A 6,684-nucleotide genomic window follows, 5' to 3' on the forward strand; every position below is an offset into this window, starting at 1 on the left:
CCCAGAAAAAAAAAAAATTAAAAATTACTGGCCCTACCCCAAGAGTTTCTGACTTAGTAGGTCTCAGAGAGCACCAACAATCTGCCTATCTCACAAGTTCCTAGATGTTACTGCTGTTGGCCTGAGACCCACACTTTGAGAACCTTTGGACTAGATGATATTTAAACTTCCATCCAGATCTAACACACTCTTCCATCTCCATGCTCCTGTGTCTGCCCCGTCAAGCCCTGATGAGTTTGGAGCCACATATGAGAGAGGCTGATGTTTTTACACTCAAGCTTGTACCCCCTGTCATCAGTGCAGAATAAATCTTTCGCTGGCCAGTAGGGACTGGTGCCCCTGCCCACTGAAGGATCCCAGTCCTCTCACTACACATATTCCAGTCTGAATTAACCCCAGCTGGCTGGCTGTAGGGCCTGAATCTCCAGCAGTGGCTAACACTGCTTTCCCTTTGTAGCAAGCAAGGCTGGGCCTAACCCTATTTAAATGTCAGGCAGGCCTGTTGTATACAGGGCTGCCTTCAGAGGGGCTGGCAAGAGCCCAGAGTACATCTTCAGGCCCCTCGATGTAGCCTAGTGTCTGCCAAACACTTGGTCTGACACACAGCCGCACACACGCACACACTCTGTCACACGCAGAGCCTGGGTCGTCAGGAGAGCTAGTTTTACTTTGATGTACCTCTCCACTGCACATTTGTTTCAGCTCCCCTCCTGGAGCCACAGCCTTATTTATCTTCTTGGCATGGGTTCTTAGAATACTTCCATTCAGGCAGCAGCAAAATCACTCAGCTCCACTGTTTTACGAAGTTTATCAAACAGCAAAATATCCGGTCTCTTTGTCCGATGGATCTGGTGTGAATGTGCCTACAGAACTGCCTTTCCCAGACGCCCTGGGGTCTGTGTGTGGTTACATATACCCTCCCCTGAGAGGACCCCACAAAATCCAGGGCCTGCCTACTCATGCTGTAAGGGGCCCCCCCAAAGCAGCTGCAGGGCTCAGAGGGATGTTCCTGAATCAGAAGACCCAGCCACAAATACTCCGCACATGCACGCGCTATGCTCATACTCCACCAGCAGAGCCTCAGGAGCCCACAGCAGACTAACAACCCTGTGCCCCACCCCAGTCGCCCCTTCCCCAGGCTGCCATGGCACCCTCACCCCCAAAGGACGAAGCTTCTTCTAAAATCATTGCTGTCATCTCAATCCCAAAGTTTGGGAGATCTGTGGAAGGACCCACCTCCCCTGCAGCTGAGGACTCAGGCCCTCTCCACCCACTTAAAGGGACCAAGGTTTCATACCCTCCACAGGCTGACTCAGAATGAGGTCTTTGCTGCTCTCCGCCCCCCCCCCCACTCCAAGCATCCTGCTGGCTTCCCAGAAATCATGCCAACTCCAGGGCTGGGCTCCCTACCTACAGCCCCCCACCTACCTGAGGCCTACCAGCCAGGGCTATCTGAAGAGCAAGAGGGCCCACTCAGCACCTGATATGCCCTGTGCTATCACCAGGATGGCACTGATCATGGGGTTTCAGAGCCTGGAAGTTCACTTGGTGCCCTCCTTGCTCTGCCTCTTAAGGAGATCCCCAAATTCCAACAGGAACTTTGTAGATGCCCTGGCTTTACAGTTGACAATGTGTGCTAAGTGAAGAACCCCTTTCATGATGGAAATCTGGCTCAGGGGTTCAAAATGTCCTCTGAAGCCATGTCTCTGTGCCTGGTCTCTGCAGCCCCCATTATCTGGGCTGCAGGTCATCCATACACCCCACCCCCAATGTGGCAATAAGTCTGGTCATTCCTTCCCACTAAATATTAATACTTCTTCCCTTCAGCCATTCCTCTATGGTGGTTCAGATGGTAAAGAATCTGCCTGCATTGCAGGAGACCTGGGTTCAATCCCTCGGCTGGGAAGATCCCTTGGAGAAAAAAAAGACTACCCACTCCAGTACTCTTGCCTGGAGAATCCCATGGACAGAGGAGCCAGGCGGGCTACAGTCCATGGAATCGCACAAAGTCAGACACAACTAAGCGACTAACACTTTCACTTTTCACTTTCAGCCATCCCTCTTCATTTCCTCGGCCACATCCTGTCACACCTTTGACAGCTCATGCCTGGACCACTGTCCTATACACTGTCTTGTTCCCTTCTTCCATGTCCCTGGGGAAATAATGCTATCTCCCTCATAAGGAATTAGATAATGTACTTAAAATAACTGGCCCAGGGTCTCCCTGGTGGTCCAGTGGTTAAGAATTTGCCTTACAATGCATGGGACACAGGTTCAATCCCTAGTCAGGGAACTAAGATCCCACATGCCACAGAGCAACTAAGCCCGTGTGCTACAACTATTAAGCCCAAGCTCTGGAGCCTAAGTGCCACAACTAGAGAGTCTATGCACCTCAAAGAAAGAGCCTGCACACCGCAACTAAGACCCAATGCAGCCAAATAAATAAATAAATATTTTTTAAAAAAGAAGTGGCCCATCATAAGTGCTTAATGAATTTTAGGTACCATCATTGTGCATGCGTGCTCGGTTGCTTCAGTCCGACTCTGTGTGACCCTATGGACTGTAGCCTACCAGGATCCTCTCTCCATGGGATTCTCCAGGCAAGGATACTGGAGTGGGTTTCCATTTCCTCCTCCAGGGGATCTTCCCAATCCAGGGATCAAACCTGTGTCTCTTACGTCTCCTGCATTGGCAAGTAGGTTCTTTACCACTAGAGCCACCTGGGGAGCCAGATACCATCATTACTATTTTTATTTTGCTCAAGCTACCAAAATTATATTCCTAAAGCACACCTCTCATTCTCCCACTAAATAACAACAACAACAATAATAATACTAACACACTGATCACTTACGATGGGTCAGGCCCTGCTTCAAGTGCCTCTCCATACTCTCCCCGTTGCCCAAAAGAAAGTAGGCTCTGTATTCCACTTTTGCCACCTTCTGGTCCCACCCACCCTAGGTGTTGTCATGTCTATTACTCCTTCACAAACCCCCTGCAGGGGCAGCTGAGTTCCTTGTGCCTGGAAACACCTACCCACTTGACCCAGGCTCAGCAGCTAGCTGCCTCCTTCCCCATCAGCCCACAATTTCCTGGCCCCTCACATTTTCTCAGGCTGCTCAAAGACCTCCCAGGATTCCCTGCAAGGGGGAATGGTCCTGTGTGCTGGTTTTCAAGGTGTGCAATTGGGAGTCCAAGGCTCAGAGCTGATGTGCTCAGGACTGCCCAGTGGCGTCCTTCTGCACCTGGAAGTGACCTCAGAGGGCACCAGCCCCTCCCTGCTACATCTGTTCCTCAACCTGTCTCACCCTTAGTGGTCATCTTAGAGGACTGAGTATTGTTCATGTGTCCAAATCTTGTCTCCCCAGGAGAAAAAATTCCATAAGAAGGATCTACCCAGGCTCAGAGTGGGGGTGCATCTGCACACCCGCAATTCTGCCCAGCACAGTCTCTGCCTCACTGAACACTCAGATTCACTGAGTGGCTGGGGGCAGATGCAGCCCTTGCCAGGACTCAGGTAGACCACCCATTGGAGATGGTGCAAGCTGACCAGGCTACCTGCCTGCTTCTGTCATTTAGGAAGTATGTGACACCTTGGGCAACTTACTTCATTTCTCTGAGTTCTGTAGTCTCATCTGTGAAGTATAAATAATAATAGCTACCTCTGGAGAAGAGTATATGAAATTTTAAAATGTAGACCTCCCTGGTTTAGACCTACCTCACAGTTGGCTCTCAACACCATCTTTCTCCCCATCACTCAACACGAGGTGTAAGACTAGAGTTCCTCTGCCCAGCCGACAGCAAAGCAAATAGGGAAAGTGAATTCTCCTCTCATGTTAAAGGTGAGTCTGCTTCCTTCCTTCACCCATGTGAACAAAGAGCCCCCATGGAGCCTGAGATCAGCTCACTGTACTGAGGGAGCCCCCTAGGAGTTTGCCTGCTGTGACAGCTGAACACTTGGGGTACACAAAACATGTATTGCCCCATTCGGGGATCTCCCCAGTCTCCCTCAGGACAGGCAGTGTGGCTCTCACTGCCCAGTGGGCTTTGCCACTTGCCTGCCAGGCACCCCGTCATGCCCCTTCAGGTCCCCTTCTTTTTTTTAATTGGAAGATAATTGCTTTTGAATGTTGTGTTGGTTTCTGCCATACAACAATGCTAATCAGCCTTAAGTATATATATATCCCCACCCCTCATCAGGTCCCCTTTTAACCCATCAATGCAGCCGCTCCCCCTGACCCAATGTGACCACTCCCCCTTGCCTTTGAGGTCACACAACTTGGGTTTGAATCCAGCTGCGCTCATCAATGGTGGGATATGGGCAGTTATCCAAACCAGTTTGTACTCAACAGCCCTGACAGTGGCCCAAGGAGCCCCATGGTGGAATTCTTTCCTACACAAACTCAGGACTGACTTGTGTGCCCAGTAAAATATGGCAGCAGTAATGCTGTGTGAGTTCTGAGGCTGGGTCATAAACTGCACCTCAGTTTCCACCTTGGTCTCTTGGCTCATTCTCTGTGGGACAAGCCAGGTGCCAGGTTATGAAGACATGCAAACAGCCATGTGAAAAGTCCCACAGGGGGAAGAATTCAGGCCTTCCATGAACAGTCAACACCAACCTGCCAGTGATGTGAGAGGGCCACCTTGGAAGCAAATCCTCCATAGAATGACCACTGTCCTGATTTGGGGACCCTCAAGACAGACCATTCAGCCAAGATGCTCCTGAATCTCTGACCCACAATCACTGACTATTGCTATTTTAAGCCACTAAGTTTTGGGGTGATTTCTTATGCAGCCTTAGATAACTAATACACAAACCAATCTCGGATTCTTCATTCTGTAAAATGGGAATATTAATATCCACCTCATAACATAATAAAGAAGATATGGGATGGTGTTTGACCAGCACAGTGTAGGTGACCCATTATGAGCAGTGGATCCTACTATTATAACCCATCCCGCTTCCTCTCCGTCTCAAGAGCCTTCAGAAGAGGCTGGTAGAGCCCTTCCACCCTCTTCACTTGCTTTTCTCCCATTCTCTTGTGAGGTTGGCCCAGTCTTCGTGTTCTCTTCTGCCAACACAGGAGCAGACCCCAGGCTGGAGTGTACTGCTGTGTGACATGGTGGTGAGCTCTGTTCAGAACTCTGGGGTGGGTCCCACTCACATTTCTAAGGGGGTTCAGTGGTGTGTGTTTGCATTTCCTTTGAAGGGCCCCAAATGTGATAATTACATACTTGTTAGCCCTGTAAAATAACAAATCTGGAATCTACACTCTGTAACCAATGGATTTCCTGCTGAAATGAGTTCAAGAGGTGCCCTGACCAGCACTCCCGGTAAGAGCCTGGCCCCGAGAGGCCCTGCAGACCACCCGCCCGCCCGCATCCCACAGCTCCTCCGCTCAGCTCTCCACCTCATGGCTCCTGCGAACAGATGTGCTTTTTGTTGCAGTCGTTTTCATGTTTTCTTCATATCCGCCCTCTGAGTGTGGCTTCCCACTTAGCGTAGGGAGACTTCTCAGGCCTGAGACTCCCTCCTCCACAGCTAGCACTAGCAAATCCAGTGCTTGGAGCTGGGCTTGGCAGATGCTGGGGGTGGACACCTGTGGAACCAGCCTGCCTTCCCCCTAGAGCTTCCCTTGACTCCTGTGGACTTCTCCACCTTTGTCTGTCTTCCTGCCACCCTGCCCCAAACTCTCTTCCTGCCTAGGCTCCAGCAATATTCAACAAATCCAAGTTCCCCAAACTTGGCTTCCTCTTTCTCACCTCTGGGCTGTCTTTCTGGAATGCTCTCCCTCCCTGCCACCTCCATACACCTTCCTCTGGCTGACCCTCATTCAATTTTCAAGATTCATCCTGAAAGTGTTCCAAGGCAGCTGCCCCCAGCCCAAGGCGGTGCCCATCTCATGGCCCCCACAGCCCCCTGTGCTCTCCTGCCTCAGAACAACATGCCCTGCTGGATACCTGCCTGTTGCTCTGTGTCTCTCCTGCTAGAGTGGAAAAGCCCTGAGAATAAATGGTCTGCATCTCTGAGTCTATTCCCACTGCGTGGCCCCACTCTCTGGCACATGGCAGGCATTCAATAAATGCCTGATGAACAAACGAATGAATAAAACTAATGGATCAAAGTGTGAAAACTGCCAAGAGGTCTAAACCTGCCCCCTTCTGTTTCACACCAAAAAAGAGTTCATGAAAAACTCTCCCATAAAATGACTTCTCTTGGTCCAAGCCAGCACTTGACACAGAACACATTTACTGTAACACCAAGGCAGTAAGGCAGATGTCAGGGCAAACCTGGCCTGCAGGGCACTGTCACATCCCAGATGAAGCTCTGCCTCTCTGGCCCCTGCCCCCATACCAGCCCGACCCAAGGAGGGTGGGTGGAGAAAATGAGCAGAGAAATACAAGTTCGGGGGTGGGGGGAACTCAAGCTCAAGAAACATCTCTGTGAACTCATTCATTCCAGAAAAGCTGAACTACAGACTCACTCCTCTCCTTCTTCTGGGGAAGAAACTGAGGTACAGACAAGTTAACTGGTTCTCCCATTGAAAGAGATAAAATCAACATAAGAGAGAGAAAAAGTAGCTCCCTAATTTTTCAGAAATTTTACCCCAAAGCACAGACTTCAGCCTGGGTTGTCAGAATGACAGCCAAGGATCCTGGGTATCCACAACACAAAGCTGCTGC

The sequence above is a fragment of the Giraffa tippelskirchi genome, chromosome 5 (assembly GCF_054371585.1).
Source record: "Giraffa tippelskirchi isolate mGirTip1 chromosome 5, T2T-mGirTip1v1.2.pri, whole genome shotgun sequence".
Taxonomy (NCBI): domain Eukaryota; kingdom Metazoa; phylum Chordata; class Mammalia; order Artiodactyla; family Giraffidae; genus Giraffa; species Giraffa tippelskirchi.